At 34.6% G+C, this 17,477-nt stretch overlaps 2 long non-coding RNA genes and 1 pseudogene across 4 annotated transcripts; 1 reads left to right on the top strand and 2 right to left on the bottom strand.

Annotated features, from left to right (window-relative positions):
- Window positions 1-2,227: 2,227 nt before the first annotated feature.
- Window positions 2,228-3,883, bottom strand: LOC108841942 (uncharacterized). Its single transcript, XR_008941094.1, has 2 exons — window positions 2,870-3,883; window positions 2,228-2,618 (listed from the first exon to the last, which is right to left on the bottom strand). It is a non-coding gene; the product is annotated as an uncharacterized LOC108841942 (long non-coding RNA).
- Window positions 3,884-5,351: 1,468 nt separating this feature from the next.
- LOC108841978 (uncharacterized) lies at window positions 5,352-8,481 on the bottom strand. 3 transcript variants are annotated; one of them, XR_008941095.1, is made up of 9 exons: window positions 8,374-8,431; window positions 8,128-8,224; window positions 7,950-8,021; window positions 7,637-7,681; window positions 7,110-7,447; window positions 6,912-6,983; window positions 6,603-6,834; window positions 6,072-6,520; window positions 5,352-5,966 (listed from the first exon to the last, which is right to left on the bottom strand). It is a non-coding gene; the product is annotated as an uncharacterized LOC108841978 (long non-coding RNA). The 3 variants fall into 3 exon arrangements; XR_001948218.2 differs by having other exon boundaries at window positions 5,352-5,973; window positions 8,128-8,481; XR_001948217.2 differs by having other exon boundaries at window positions 8,128-8,480.
- Window positions 8,482-9,982: 1,501 nt separating this feature from the next.
- LOC130508530 (5'-adenylylsulfate reductase 1, chloroplastic-like) lies at window positions 9,983-17,474 on the top strand (annotated as a pseudogene).
- Window positions 17,475-17,477: the final 3 nt, after the last annotated feature.

A 17,477-nucleotide genomic window follows, 5' to 3' on the forward strand; every position in this document is an offset into this window, starting at 1 on the left:
ATAAAATGAGTGTGTTTTCTTGCATAAATCTGTTTTCGAAGAGAATCAAAAGCATGTAAGGAATGTAAGATAATCCTTGTTCAGGATTGCTATCCTGAATTGGACTTTAATCTTCTAAAAAAATATAATCAAAATATATAAAAAAATTTCATTGGCTATAGAAATCACCAAATAGAGTTCATTGTCTACAAAATAGATAAAACATAATCAAAATAGAGAATATTAAAATAGGATAGGTTAAAGCATTTTCAATAATTCTATCAAGAAAGTGTTAAATGTGGTATCATTATAAAACAAATATGTTATATAGGATATTTTTTAGCACATTCAGGATGGGTTTCCAGAAAAAATAAAATGAGTATCTTTTCTTGCATAAATTTGTTTCCGAAGAGAATCAAAAGCATGTAAGCAATGTAAGACAATCCTTGTTCAGGATGGCTATCCTGAATTAGATTTTAATCTTCCAAAACAAAAAAAAACATAATCAAAAATATATAAAAAAACTCATTGGCTATAGAAATCACCAAATAGAGTTCATTGTTTACAAAATAGAAAAAACATAATCAAAATAGAGAATATTAAATAGGATAGGTTGAAGCATTTTCAATAATTCTATCAAGAAAGTGTTAAATGTGGTATCATTATAAAACAAATATGTTATATAGGATATCTTTTGGCACATTCAGGATGGGTTTCCAAAAAAAATAAAATGAGTGTGTTTTCTTGCATAAATCTGTTTTCGAAGAGAATCAAAAGCATGTAAGGAATGTAAGATAATCCTTGTTCAGGATTGCTATCCTGAATTGGACTTTAATCTTCCAAAAAAAAAAAAAAACATAATCAAAATATATATATAAATTTTCATTGGCTATAGAAATCACCAAATAGAGTTCATTGTCTACAAAATAGAGAAAACATAATCAAAATAGAGAATATTAAAATAGGATAGGTTGAAGCATTTTCAATAATTCTATCAAGAAAGTGTTAAATGTGGTATCATTATAAAACAAATATGTTATATAGGATATCTTTTGGCACATTCAGGATGAGTTTCCAGAAAAAAATAAAATGAGTGTGTTTTCTTGCATAAATCTGTTTTCGAAGAGAATCAAAAACAGGTAAGGAATGTAAGACAATCCTTGTTGAGGATGGCTATCCTGAATTTGACTTTAATCATCCAAAACAAAAACAAAAAACATAATCAAAATTTATAAAAAATTTCATTGGTTATAGAAATCACCAAATATAGTTCATTGTCTACAAAATAGAGAAAACATAATAAAAATAGAGAATATTAAAATAGGATAGGTCGAAGCATTTTCAATAATTCTATCAAGAAAGTGTTAAATGTGGTATCATTATAAAACAAATATGTTATATAGGATATCTTTTGGCACATTCAGGATGGGTTTCGAAAAAAAAATGAGTGTTTTTTTTTGCATAAATCTGTTTTCGAAGAGAATCAAAAGCATGTAAGGAATGTAAGACAATCCTTATTCAAGATGGCTATCCTGAATTGGACTTTAATCCTAGAAATTTAATATTTAATTAAAAAAGAAAATGTTAGGATAGTAAAAAACATATTTAGGAATAGCTGCCTGGATATTTAATATTTAAAAAGGAAAAATGTTAGGATATAAATTAAAAATATTTAAGAATGGTTTCTTAAAAATTTAAAATTTAATTAAAAGGGAAAAATGTTAGAATAGCAAGTTAAAATATATATAAATATTAATAAAAATTACATATATATCATATTTAGGATATCAAGTTACATATTTAGGAAGGATGTCATGAAAATTTAATATTTAACTAAAAAAGAAAATGTTAAGATAGCAACTAAAATACTGTCTTAAGCTTAGCTTTCTTAAGTGACATATTATTTTTATTTCTTCTTTAATTTCTACTTTTATCTCTACTTACATATTCAATTGTTGTTTGTTTGCATCTATTGAATGTGTTTAGGAAATGTTGCTTATAACATTGTTAGTCTTTTGTTACTTGTGCTTGTGAAACTTTGTAGTGTTTAGAAAAATTTCAGGAAGGATTTGTGTAGTTTCAGGAAAGCCTTCCAGAAAATCGGATAGTAACAAAATTGAAATGTTTTTTGCTTGGTGTCTTGTTCTCCTTAAGCATGTTGATATCTTTGGTAGTCTCTTGTTGCTTGTGCTCGTGAAAATGTGTAAAGTTTTAAAATTTTTAAGAAAGATTTGTGTAGTTTCAGGAAAGCTTTCCAAAAAATAATTATCAAGACAATCTTAAGACATTTTTTTGTTCGGGATAGCTATTCTAAATATGAACAAAATCTTTCAAAATCGGCAAAGCAAAAAAGTCAAATACAGCATAATACGTAAAACTTAATAATTACTAAGCTAAAGCTTAACTGAATCTTTAGATTGATGTCTATTCAAATCTTGGGAATGGTATGCTACAAAAAAGCCTAATCATTCAAGTTGGCTCAAAGAGAGATTTGTATCTTTGAGCAAGACCAAATATCCCAAGAGTGCCTCCAGTGTGAAGCATCAGTACAATGCTCGAATTATCGTCCTCCTGCACAACCTCTGTTGCTCTCTCCCAAACAGCTAAAGTATACCTTGGATCCACTAAAACACTCGCCTCTTGCGCCAATAAACAAAGATGATTATTAAGTAAACTAATTAAAACAACTGCTACCAACACAGACTCAGAAAGAAGAAATAAAAAAGATCCAATAGAAAACAAAGGTTCGTGTGGCAATACTGTAAAAACATCACTAAGACATTGTACCATCAAATAGTAGTTAACCATAACTTAAGTAAATAACATAGCAACAACAAAAAGAACTCAAAAGAACAGAGAATGGCAAAAGACAGAAGAAGACGAATCATACCCTAAGACAAAGATGATGAAGCAAAAGTACTGAACCTGAAGATGCGCAAAAAAACCCTGTAGAAAACTCCTCTCCAAAAGCTACCAGAATCATCCTAACAACCACCCCCCTTCAGCTCTTATTCCTCTGAAACTTTTCACACATCCATCAGATCCACAAACCTTTCCTCTCTCATCAGATCAGTCTTCAGCATCATAACGTTTACCACCACCTTCACTACTCTCCCTCACTTCCAAAAGCTTCCCAGCACCTTCCTCATCACCACCACCACCTCCCTGAACCTTCTTCTGAGCCTCCTTAGCCTTCAACGCCTGCAACTTGCAGTGATTGTAGTACGCAACCCCCCAAAAACGCAAGCCCGTACCCAAACAGATTCAGCGGAGTCACCGTATCCTTAATCACAGACCACGAGAGGGCAATCAAAACACAATCTTACACCACACCAGCCACATTCATCGTCAAAGCAGACGTCTTCCCAAACAATAGAAACAAAGAACCAAAGATGACCAAATATCTCTCTCTCTTTAGTTTAGTAAAATTGAGTTAGTTACCAGAGTTTTCCTTTTCGGGCGGCCGCGTGGAGGATGGTGGAGCCCTGTTTGTCTTGGAATGTTAAGACATCTTCAACAGAGCAATCACTCAGAAGTTCTCTGAGAATGACAAGATTCCCTTCTCTACAAGCAGAGTGAACCGCTCTGTTCATCATCTCCCTCTTGTAAGCCGCCAGAATATCACGTTTTGCTGATCAAAACCGCCGGCGTCGTCGAACCTCGGACTAACCGCGAAATCATAAATCAGACAGAATACCCGTCGTGGTTTTTGCTTCTCGCAGTGGCGTAGAATATGTCAGTAACGCCGTACTCTCCTTCGCCAAACACGAACAGAGGATTCTTCTCGAGGAGATGGCGTACGAAACCTAGATCCCCAGTTACAACAATGTCAAACAGATAGGAGTTGAAGACGGCGATGAGGAGGCCAGAGGAGGCGATGATAGTAGATTTTGATTTTTTTCTAATTTAGTTAATCAAAGAAAAAGAGGGGCATAAGCGTAAATGATCTCATTAAATGAAATCTATTTTTGTGACTTTTGATTTTGAATGCTAGTTTGGGAACAAAAACTTGGTTTAGTGTCATTTGAGTCATTTTCTCATTTTATAATCATTAATTTTTTATTTTCTTCTTACTTTTTTGTATATTGATATTATATTTTAATTTTATTCATTTTATTTATTTATTTATTACTATTTCATAGTTATATTTAGTAAATTTCTGAATATTTTATGTTGTATTTTATTGCATCATCAAAGATTAATACAATTCCTTATACTGCTTTAACACTAATTTGTTGCTTTTATTTTTTGATAATTTATCTACAAAATTATATTAGATTTAATAGGTAAGAAATATGTAATGGGCAGTTCTTCAAAATAAATTATTTTCATTATTTTCAAGTTTTTGTCACAAAAATAGATATTGGAGAAGAAAATTGCCAAACTGTTTTATTTAATAAAAGATTATTTAATAAAAGAAAAGACCCTTACACTCTAGATATATAAATAAAAATAAATAAATAAAATTATAGTTACAAATTATATGTTTTCAAATTCGAACTTTTTATAATTTTTTCTTTTATTTTTTGTTTTTCAAATTTTTCCTACACTTTTTTGAAATTAGAAAATACTTTTTGAAACTATTTTAAATTTTTCATTTTCAAATTTGTAATATTTATTTTTTATTTTGTAAAATTTTAAACTTCAATCATAAATCTTCATCCTTTAATTTTAAATCATTTGGACCAGATTAGTAAATCCAATGGTATAAATAGATATTTACCTTTTAATAAAACATTTTGATCATTTTGATCCTTAGAATCTATATTTGTGACAATAAACCTTTTTTGGATTATCTTATGGTATTTCTCATATGTAAATTTAGAATTGGACATGAGTTTGAAAACATTGACATTGTCTTGGACAAATAAATCATTGTTTACCAATTTTCATCTACAATTTTATTTGATTTTTATTTGAACTGATCTCGGTTAATTTGTCTATAAAAATGTTAATTTTAATTCTGAAATTAATTTAGTTATTTTTATGTATATGTATTGACTATTCTTCATATATATTTTTGGTTGTTCAAATAATATTTTACTGTCGGGGTTTCTCAAATTTCTATCGTAAAATCCAAATAATCTATTTACTATAAAAAATGGATTCTTTTTTTTCATATATCTTATTAATCATGTTCAGTAGTAACTTATTTACCAAAGTTCTTTAGATTCTTTCTATGTTGTTTTAACTGCTTCGTTAAGTTTTGCAAATGTCCTATAATTTTATATGTGAATTGGATTACAAACTCATGAGAAGTCCCCATAAACTTTCATTTGTTTTTAGTATCAAATTTAATAATCTTGAATACTGCACCGAGTACCGACCTTTAAGATTTTCTTCGCAGTTGTCTAATTATAAGTCGTATTAACTCTGCACAACTTTCAACTTTCCTATTTGATTTTAAAATATGAATGGTGTAGTTAAGGTAAGATTTGGGTATATTGTTCTTTTCAGCTATACATCTTCATTTTTTTTTTGACAACAATGTTAACCATCATCGTCTTGACTATTTCATGTTCCTTTTTGGTCTGTTCCCTTTGAGGTAATCTTAGACTTTAGTGCTTACTTATATCAGCGTCACCTTCAAGATCACTGAAAGAAACATCATCATCATTCCCTGTGAACATTGGAGCCCAATCACGAGCATCATCTTCTTCTTCTGGCCAATCACCATCATCATTGGGTGTTAGGCTTAGGCTTGCACTACTTTTCTCGTTCTTCTGGATTGGTTGTTCCTAAATAACAGCTTCATTAATGAACTCTGCATTTTCAGAACCGCGATCTGCCGTTTCTCAAAATCGTGATACATGATTGAAGGAGGATCGAGGGTATATGTTCTTGGCGACAGAAACTCAGGGGGAGCATGGTTGTAGTATCTCGAAGTTGATGGTGTAATCACTTCCTTAAGAATATCTCTATAGCCTGTCTGTGGAAGTGTTTTGATTCTGAAGCTCTTTCATCCACAATGCCCTTGCTTCCATCACCTGCAAACTAAAAGAGTTATCTTGAGTAGCAACAATTATGTTTGTATTTCTCAAAAAAAAAACAATTATGTTTGTGTGAATGGAAGAAGACTGAGTGAGGGTTACCTATGGAGAGGACAAAAGCTGAGCATTATGTTTATTGAGCCGTGAAAGGAGAAGAACAAAATAGACTTTCAAGAAGTAACCAACAGTCATATGGCATGGACAGAGTTCTATTCTCAGTGCAGCTAACCTCGGAGCAAGACGTTTATAGCTAAAGCATGACCTCTCTGTGCATCAGACAAACTGATACAAAATTTGAGCCTTCTTACCCTCAAAACACTTTGAATAAATAACTTCAAAGTGTCGTAATTCATCAGACCCAACTCAGCTAAGAAGTGAACCATGTTCTCCATCTCCGGGTCTGGATTGGCAGCTTTGATGAACCTTGCAAGGAACACATACTGTGTTGGAACTGACAAGTACCACTCCAGATTTCCCAAAATGGTTTTCTCCATCATGAGAATTTGATTGCACTGGTAAGAGTTGTCTGTGACGTATAACAAATCATTGACCTGTTCACACCACAAAACCCATGATCAGCTCTAACTGATAATAATCTTGTAAGCATTATGATATGTGTGTTACATGACATACCTGAGGAGGCCAGATTTCTTATTTGGAGGCTATAAGCAAAGCACCAATGCCTAGAAGCTGTAGCTCGCTCTCGGAATAGTTTTTAGAGACAGGTGTGTTGATGGTGAGGTAAAGCGTCTCAGGAGACAGGTCAAACTTGACATGAACGTACAAGCAAGTGTAGGAGAATCCATCTCATCTTTTCGTTGATCTCAGTATGTGTCTGCATATACATCTGAGGCTTGCTCTCATTCTGCAACAGGAAACAAAACAGAAACATTAAATTGTATCCATAAAGCATATTAAAATAAAGGGTCTGACCACAAGTACCTCAACCTCTTTGTAGAAAGCGTACATGTCTTTGTCCGCGGATTAAATATCAAGAGTTTTGGAAGCAGCAGCCTAAAGTCAAGTATGTAACCAACCAATCAATCACAAAAAGCAAACCCCTTATAATTTATATGAATCCAAGTTATTTAACGAATTGATCATATTCTACTGTTTCAAACAACAAATAATGCTGATTACCTTTGTTGAAGTTGGAGATCATGGGGATTGATTCTTGAAGAGTGAATCACTTGTGGGAATAGAATGGTGGAGACACCGTGGGACATTACCATCAAATAAAGCAAGTTTCTTGATGAGATTGAAGTTATGCGAGGCTTGGCCAAGATGGTCGATGAGGTAGATTGGCTCACCAGTGATGGCTCGGGACGTTGTACTTGGCAGTGGCACATACATGATCTGATTAGAAGATGTCCCAGTTTAGGTAAATCATTTGACCCATCAACAAATCATGTGTAGTCCTTGTTGCCAATACACTCCTTGTGAGTATTGCCACCAATTGTCAGCACCTGCTCTCTGAACTGGAAAAGGGCATTTTGAAGTATTTTTCATTTGAGAGGTTTTTCAAAATCATAAAGTGGAATAAGCTTTTAATTTAGTCATAGTAATGCAAAACAGTTAATAGAACCCAACATGCATAAAGCCACACCAATATTGACAACAGCCATTGTATATTAATCAAGCAGATGCATAAGTGTTATGGGTCTTACCATCATCCACTGCAGCCGCAAGACTTGGTTCATATAACTTAGAAACTGCAAAATTGAAAACATATATGCAAGAAAAATCACATAAGATACGTTCTCAATTGAAACAGAGAGTCTAAAGTTGAATTGTATGGCCTCAAGAGATTTAGTCACAACTTGCAACTTCTCATCAAACCTAACAGTTTCAAACTTTCTTATAACAATCCTCATTCCATTATTTTGTTCCAAGCCTTTAGCGAGTCTCATTCATGTTCGTGGATCCATGAAAACAGAATGATTACTTTTACAGAAGGGAAAGAAAAATCTGAGAACTCACTATGAATTCATTAGGGAGAAGCTCTCTTGATGGGAAGCATCTCTATGATCTTTTGGTTGACCCTAACTCAGCCTGATCATGTTAAAACGACAAATCATTACAGAACTAAACTTATCAAACCAAATATAAGACGGCCCACAGATCTTCGTAGCAAGGTATATAAGTACGACGGCCTCACCAGCTGACTCCAGATGCGATTCCTCGTGCTCCTAAATTGCTTCTTGCTAACTCAGATCTTCATTGCAGATTTGTGGCCATATGCTTTTTTTTTCCTTCTGCCGAAGGTGGAAATTTTTATTAGATATAAAGTTATAAAAAACAAATTATATAGGAGGAGAAACATAAAGTAGGTGAAAGGAATCCATCTCAAATGAAAGGAGTAAAGAGAAGCTTTGATTAATGAGAGTGGGATGGTGTTGAATACAAAGTTGAGACGACAATTTTCATGAATTTGAAACGACGACGACGAAGTAGAATTGTAGGAATTGAAAAATCATCGTGTGAAAATTAGATTTGAGAGAGATGGACTCCAAATGGGCCAAGAGTATAATTGTGAACCCATACGATACGAATGACTCAGTTTTAATCTCTCTTATTTTATCTGACGTGGACGTTTGATGGATTATGAGTGGTTGATTTTTTCATCTGATGTGGACAGGTTGAGAGGGCTTCATATTCCCCTTTTAATACTTGTTTGATTCTTATCATTCTACGCTTCTTGGACACATAAGAAACTCATTGGAGACTTTGGTTTTGTTGGATTTGCTACTTTGTAAAGGGAGAAGACTATCTCTCTTCATAGAGAAGAACCCCCTAAATCTTATCTCTTGTTTCTGTTTCTTTATGCAGTATTATTCATTTATTGTCTCTGAGATTTCTCTGTTCATGTCTAAGTAGTCGCTTGTTAAGTTTAGGGTGTTAGAGATCATGCATCAATGAGTTAGACAAAAATAGGATTTTATTATTTGATATCTCTATCTATTGCTATACTTATTGATTGTGTTGAACTAGGTATTTAGCATCTGATTATAGGTTTAATTTTAATTATCAAAAGTGTTTTAGGTTTATAGAAAAAACATAGATAGGCGATTTTTCTTTAGCCAACGAAAGCTGATGTTAAAGTAAATCGTGAACCCATTGAATTTGACCTTAATGCTTGTCATCAGTGTCTAATCCAAACGACATTTTAGGTATTAGGATTGTTTGATAAATTGGTAGACACCACAATAGTGGGTTTATCTAATCTTGTTGTTCAAGTTCTAGATTGACTCTTATTGCCTTCTTGAATAGTTGTGTGGCTCATGGTCAAAACTATCCCAATCAAATCACCCTGAACCTAGCTCTCTTAATCATCTGAAAACCGCAATTTAAATCTGTTACTTGCTTATTACGATTCACTGATTTTAAAACCTCCATATTGTTTTACCTTGATATTGATCCCATATAAATAAAGTGCAAACTGGTCCTCTGGAATTGAATTTCAAATAATATATCTACACTGTTAGCTTGCAGTAGTTAAACACTCGATTTTAGTGTATCAAACACGGAAAAATAGAAGTTGGACACAAGAAATTGTTTACCCAGGATTCATCTAGAATTGCTACGTCCCTGGGGCCTGGTAAGGAGGTAATTCACTATAATCTTAATTAAGAACAAAGATATAAAACCTCTCTCTCTCGCACAACCAAAGCTTACAAACCAAGTTAGGTCTTTGCTTGGACCAGGAGAGAGGAAACACACGAGCTCCCTTTATATAGGAACAATCAATTACATTAACCTAGTTGAACTAGGACATTCACCCTTTTCCATAAACCTATTAGAAATATTCCAAAATACTTGCAACTTCCATAACTCCATGAAAGTGATATTTCCAGGATCATATCAACTTTCATATCTCCATGAAAGTGATATTTCATTGTCCTAATATGACGTCTTTGTCTTGGTTTAAGTTATTCAATTTTGTTTGATTTCATTACCAAATCCTGATGCATTCCCTGATGGAGTCTCTGACGTAGTCTCTGACGAATCCCAACATGAAGTGTTCTTCTGCCAAACCCTTAAACACTGAGCCAAAGAGAAAATACTATATGATTCCTCTTGCAGATAAAATGATAGCAGAAACTACAGAGGAAGTAGAGACTGGAGATTTTGCAGAACTTGCAAAAAAGCTAGAGAATGTTTCACCTTTTGAGATTGTGGATAAAGCCCTCGAGACATTCGGGAACGATGTCGCCATTTCATTTAGGTATAGATTACATGTTCAGATATGTCCATGAGATATGATTAGACTGATTTTTTTTTCTTGGGTTTGTAGTGGTGCAGAGGATGTTGCTCTAATTGAGTATGCTCATTTAACTTGGAGACCATTCAGAGTGTTTAGCTTAGAAACAAAGAGATTATGTTGGCCTAATTATTAAAGCCTAATGGCTAAATTAATAAAAGGCAAGTCTGTAAATACATCCATTGGGTGGTTTTATTATTAAATGAATGAGGAATTAACAACATCCCACATCGGTTGGGAGAGGAAAAGTTGAGACATATATGTTTTCACATGTAGAGCTAATCAAAGATTTCAAGGTGACAGGCATGGCTCCGCCACTCACACGCGCGCCGTCACCGTCCGCCCGGCATGGCTCAGCTTGGATCTTGGGACTTGGGTCTTGGTGAAGCACCATAGGCCCAATAAGGTTCTTTTTGGACCAAGTTAAACCTAACTTTTTGGCTCATTTTCGTACCAAAAACTGCATGATGTTTGCATTTAAACGATGTGTAGTTAGTCTTAAAACAACATGAAGTCTATCTATTGGCCAAAGATCAGAACGGGTCAAACAAAGGAAAATCTTGTGAATAAAGTTTCTCAACTCTCCACTCCCGAGATTTCCACGAGATTTTCGCTAACTTGCTCTGTCAGTTGCGAAATTCGAACTCTCATTTTCTCTTTAAATAACCCGCCTCTCTCTCTCTCTCTCTCTCTCTCATTCTTTCTACAAGTTTGACACATCAAAAATCAGAACATCTCCCAGCGTAAGTCTAAGAGAGTATATCGTAGTTCTTTGTTTGTTAAGGCGTTCACGAGTGAAGTGTGAATCGTCTGCCATGGTTGTACTTTGGCACCTGATATATCACTATGTCTTGTCTCACTATGGAGAAAATATTTATAGTCAAGGAAAGAGATCACTATGTCTTAGCTTAAAATAATATGTTATTTGTTGATATGAGTACTTATCCGCTTTCGTGTTTTGTCAACAGAAAATAACAGACCCTAACAATACCACCATTGACACCACCGTCGATGCTCAAAATCCACTAAATATTGCAGGAACTGATGCAACTGTGACAACCACTGGGACCATCGTCGCAACAACATCAACCTCTGTTCCAGTGGGTAATGTTACCGATGAAACCATGTGTCGTAGCCTGTTCGGTGCATGTCTCTATCTAACAGGTTCAGTTCAAGGAACCATGAGTGCTCTGGTTGCAGTTCCAAGTCCTCCTGTTGTACCTGGCATGATCACTCAAGGATTGATACCAGACAAGTTTGATGGCAAAGGCTTCAAAACATGGCAGAAGAAGATGATGTACTTTCTGACAACAATGAAGCTAGACAAATTCATCCAGGATGACAAGCCCATTGTCCCTCACAGGATTGATGATGTGCACACTGTCGCAATGTTGATATATGGGTGCATTCCAACTTCATTTGCAAATGATACATTTTGGATCGTCTCATTGATCTATTGTACTGAGTCTACTGTGAGATTTCCACAGCGAAACAACTAAGGAGATCATTGGAAAAGAAGTACAGAGGTGAGTGTGTTTGCTGCCAGAAGTTTGTGGTTGCATAATTTTATGACTTTAAAATGGTGGATTTAAAACCCATCGAACAAGTGGAAGTGTTCCAGCTCATTTGCCATTAAATCTTTGCTGAAGTAATGTCCATCCGCGAGAGATTCACAACTCTCAGCTTCATTTAAAAGCTCCCTCTAAGCTATGCAGATTTCAAGAATTGCCTGAAGTACAAAAACAATGGAATCTACATACAATTCAGATGGAGTGCCTTCCGACGGAATCCAGAAACTGAATTTCTGGCAAGGTCAATGCTAAGGAGCATAATGTCAACATGGCTGAGCACAAAGGCAAAAGAAAGGCACACACCCACTCTACTGCCAAGCCTTCCAACACAGCTGCAGTCTCGAAGGCTTCTGGAAAAAACTTCAAGAAGAAAGGCATTTTGAAATCAATGTGAATGTGGGGACATTTAAGGGAAAATGTCACTCCTGCCACAAAGTGAGGCAGAAGACTGCTGAGTATCGCAGCAATATTAGAGATGAGAAAGAGCCAGTTGCTTATTTGATTGAGTCTTTTAATATATGTCATGAAAAACTAGGCCATATAAAAACAATTCATACAAAGATTAATGAATTTAAATCCAATCCCTAATTGCAAAAAAGTAAACAAAAATGTGAAGTATGCATACAATCTAAGCTCATAAAAACATCATCACCTTATGTTGAAAGAACTATCAAACCTATAAATTTAGTTCACACCGGTTTATGTAATTAGAATACATACAAACTAGATGTCGAAAAAGTACTTTGTCACCTTCATAGATGACTACACAAAATATGGTTCTGTATATTTATTACATAGCAAAGATGAAACTTTAGAAAAATTCAAAGAACTTAAACTCGAGATAAAAACTCAGCTTAGTTAGAAGCGACAGAGGAGGCGAGTCTGATGGTCCATTTTATGCATTTTATAAAGAACATGGAACAATCTATCAAACTACAGCTCTTTACTCACCAGAATCTAATGGAGTTGCTGAACACAAAAATCAATCTCAAAAAAAGATTTTGGGTTACCCCAGAACATATGGGGAGGGATTACTTATCACTAATTATATCCTCAACAAAATTCCACACAACGTAATTGGCAAAACACCATATGAATTATGGAAATTTAATTCACCCTCGTATAAATACCTCACAGTGTCGGGGATGCTTGACAAAAGTTGCGTCACAACCACCAAAGAAGGTAACTATTAGACATAAAGTAGTGGATTGCATCTTTTCATCGGATATGCACATAATAGTAAAGCTTATCGATATCTGGTATATAAATCTGAATTATCAGACATCCATATAAAGACAGTTATGGAATCAAGAAATGCACCTTTCTTCGAAAATATTTTTTCATGCTAGAAAAAAGGTTCAAAACAAACACAAGAAGAAAGAGATGATGACAATGACTTAGAAATTGAGACAAACGTTGATACTTCTATAAATAATATTTCAGAAAATGAAATGGAAGATAAACCTAGAAGAAGCAAAAAAGTTCGAAAGGAAAAATATTTTGGTGAAGATTTCTTAATGGTATTTTTAATAGAAAATGATCCAAAAACTCTGGCAGAGGCCATGTCTTCACCAGACGCTCCATTTTGGAACGAAGCTATCAAAAGTGAATTTGATTATATCATGCAATATTATACAAGGTATATAACAGATTTACCACCTGTCTGCAAAGCATTAGGGAGCAAATGGATAATGACATGAAAACTAAACCCTGATGGAACACCTGGTGATAAATACAAAGCCATGCTTGTAGTTCAAGGATTCCGACAAAAGGAATGCTTTGACTATTTTAACACTTATTCTCTGGTAAGGATAGTAACATCAATAAGACTGATGATAGCAATCACAGCTTTAAGAGACCTAGAAATCCATCAAATGGATGTAAAAACCACTTTTTAAATGGTGATTTAGAATAAGAAATTTAAATGAAACAACCTGAGAATTTTGTCATTCCTTGATAGGAAAACAAAGTTTAAAGACTTGTAAAGTTACTTTTGGGAATTAAACAAGCTCGTAAAAATTTTGACAACACAATAATGTCAAATGGTTTCAAAATCAATGAATATGATAAATGCATATACTACAAAAATACCAAAAAGCATATGTTTTGCTATATCTATATGTAGATGAGATGCTCAATCAAACAAAGAACATGCTCAAAGGAAATTTTGAGATGAAAGATATGGTAGTAGATGTTACTCTAGGGATCAAAGTTACAAAAAAATCAAACGGGATTATCTTAACCCAATCTAATTATACTCAAACAATATTAGAGAGATTTAACCATTACTCTAATGGTACGGCAAAAACTCTGTTATATAGATCTCTTAGTTCACTCAAAAAGAATTCCGGTAAAGTGGTATCATAAAAAGAGAATGCATGTGTGATCAAAAGTCTCATGTACTTAACCAATTGAACTAGACATGATCTAGCGCACACGGTAAATGTATTGAGTTGATATACAAGTAATCCAGGCCATAAACAGTAGGAAACTATAACGAGAGTACTCAATTACTTTCCACATGCCAAAGATTTTACGTTTCACCTATGGTAAATAACCATCATTTTTATAAGGATACAATAACGCTAACTGGACATCAAATTGTAAAAACCCAAAATCCACAATAGAATATTTCTTTACAATAGGAAAAGCAGCAATATCCTAGAAATCTAACAAACAAACAGTGTTAGCCAGATCCACTATGGAATCTGAGTTCATATCCTTAGACAAAGCAGCAAAAGAAACTGAATGGCAAAGAATTTTTTTGGAAGATGTTCCTATGTGGAAGAAATATGTACCAGCCATACGCATACTTAGTGATAGTCAATCAGCTATAGCCTAGACTGAGAATAATCTTTTACAATGGTAAATCCAAAAGACTACATAAAACCATTAGATAACTTATCTCAAATGGTGTAATAACAATAGACTACATCAAATCGGCTGACAACCCTGTGGATCCATTCACTAAATGTTTGCCACGATATATTGTTGCTAAATCATCAAAAGAAATTGGTTACCTATAACGAATGATGATGCTTGGTTGCAATCCTACCTATCATGACTGGAGATCCCAAGACGTAGGTTCAAATGGAAACAAAATCTACTAAAAGAACTTTGAGAAAGTAGTCTTTTCTCAGCTACTAAGAGGATAAAAGTGCTAACGAATTTGAGAAGGATAAGCATAGGCTTTTTTAGTGATTTCATAGCTTCTAAAACGGAGTATTACTCAATATTTTTCATGGTCAATCACCTGATGAGTGTGAAATATGACTGTTTCTAGGAAAATTAATGCAAGACTATATTCTCTAAATTCACTCATGAAAACCATAAATAGTTCAGAGCCATAATGAACATAATATAGAACTAATTTTTACGAGAAAATGAAGCTGTGTTATGCATGTTGTCTCGATCTACATAGAACACCGGTTGGTTCAAAACATCATCCTCACCTTTTTGTAAAGTAAACCTAACATATATTAACTATGAGTGGTTCAAGGCTTAAAAATGCCACCAACTCAAACACAATAAATATTTTACACACTCTCGATAAGTCTATATGTCTAGTCATGAATAGTTTAAGTATAGTATTTAGAATCTATTGAATCTGCATATATTTAGAGTCATTTATATTCATGTAGGTAATTGTTGACCTAATTATTAAAATCTAATAGCTAAAATTAATAAGAGGCAAATTTGTGAATACAAATGGGCCATTGGGTGGTCTTATTGTTAAATGAATGAGGAATTAACAACATTCCACATCGGTTGGTAGATGAAAAATTGAGATATATATATATATATATATTGAAGAGCTGATTAAAGCCTTCAAGGTGACAAGCATGGCCTCCATGCATGCCTCCACCGTTGTCCGGCCAGCTCGGGACGTGGACATGGGCGTGGGCGTGGAAGTGGGCATGACCTTGGGCGTGGGTGTGGACGGTTTTGGATCTTTGTGAAGGACCATAGTCCCAATAAAATTCTTTTTCGATAAAGTGAAGCCTAACGTTTTAGCCCATTTTTTGTACCAAAAACAGCATGATGTATAGTTCGTTTTAGAAAAACACGAAGTTTATTTGTTCGTCAAAGATCAGAACGAGTTAAACAGAGGAAAATCTTGCAGAAAAAGTTTCTCAGCTCTCCACACCCATCTGCAAGATCTCAGCTAACATGCTCCTTCAGTTGTGAAATTCGAACTTTCATTTTCTTTTTAAATAACATGTCTCTCTCGCTCTCTCTCAGTCATTCTACAAGTTTTACTCAGCAAAAACCATCAAATCTCTCAGCGTAAGTCTAGAGAGTGTTTCATGGTTGTTAGTTTGTTAGGACATTCACGATTGATTGAAGGTGAATCGTCTGCTATAGTTGTATCCTGTGATTCGATATATCGTTATGTCCTGTCTCACTACGGATCAATATTTAGAATTAAAGAAAGATATTGTATCTTTTAACTCCATGTTCGGTTATGAAAACGTTTTCTCCTCTATTTTCTATTTCGTCTTTTCAACCGTTTATTTCCTTAACATCGCTTTATGGTTATTTCAATTTGGTTTCCGGCTTCTACAGATTAAACCCTGAGACATATCAGCTTTTCGATGCTGTAGAGAATCACTATAGGATTAGGATTGAGTATATGTTTCCTGAATTTGTTGAGGTTCAAGGTTTGGTTAGGAACAAGGGTTTGTTCTCTTTCTATGAAGATGGTCTGACCATCAAGAGTGTTGTCGTGTTCGAAAGGTGATACCTTTGAGGCGTGCACTCAAGGGTTTAATAGCTTGGATCACTGGTCAGAGGAAAGATCAGTCTCCGGGGACAAGGTCTGAGATTCTTGTTGTTCAGGTTGATTCGGTTTTTGAGGGTTTGGATGGTTGAGCTGGTAGTTTGGTGAAGTGTAATCCGGTAGCTAACGTTGAAGGGAACCATGTTTGGAGTTAACACATTGCACGCCGCAGGGTATATTTCCATCGGTTGTGAGCCGTGCACGAGAGCGGTTTTACGGGGCAACACGAGAGAAAAGGGACATGGTGGTGGGAAGATGCTAAGGCTAAAGAGCTTCACAAAGGGAACATCAAGTAGGATACTTTAAGAGTGGACAGTGTAAGTGGGGATTCGAAAGCCATTGTTGCGGATATTTTAAGAGTGAGAGTCTTGTAAGTTTGAGCAGACAAGGAGTTGAGAATATGATTAAGCTAGAGAACAGGAAGGCGACTTGGATTCTTGTGCTTTATGCTCCATGGTGTCTCTTTTGTCTGACCTTCTTGTTCTTGAATCTTGTCCGGTAAATTAGCCACTTAAACCAGTCGATATTTCTATGAGGAAGAGAGAATCAAATAAGAACCTTATCATCTCGTTCTAGATTGCTAGAACAGATGGAAGTTAGTGTTTGGAGAAACCACTTCAAAGCTTTAGAGATCCACTTTGCAACAGAAAGTTTGAGTTTTTGTACTACAGTGATGATTTTTCAATGTAAACTTGTGGTTATTAGTGAAATCAAGCTCTTGTTTCTTCACACTGATGTCAAATTATCCTCAGTTACAAATATAAGTTGAGATTTTAAGAATCAAAACCAGAATAAGCACCACTCTCTCTCAAATCTATAATCTTGGTTTGTAATCTTCCAGTAACGTTTCCTTCGTATTGTAATGATTAAGAAGAAAGTGTAGCCTAATCAGAGCA

Source organism: Raphanus sativus, chromosome 2, assembly GCF_000801105.2.
Source record: "Raphanus sativus cultivar WK10039 chromosome 2, ASM80110v3, whole genome shotgun sequence".
Classification (NCBI taxonomy): Eukaryota; Viridiplantae; Streptophyta; class Magnoliopsida; order Brassicales; family Brassicaceae; genus Raphanus; species Raphanus sativus.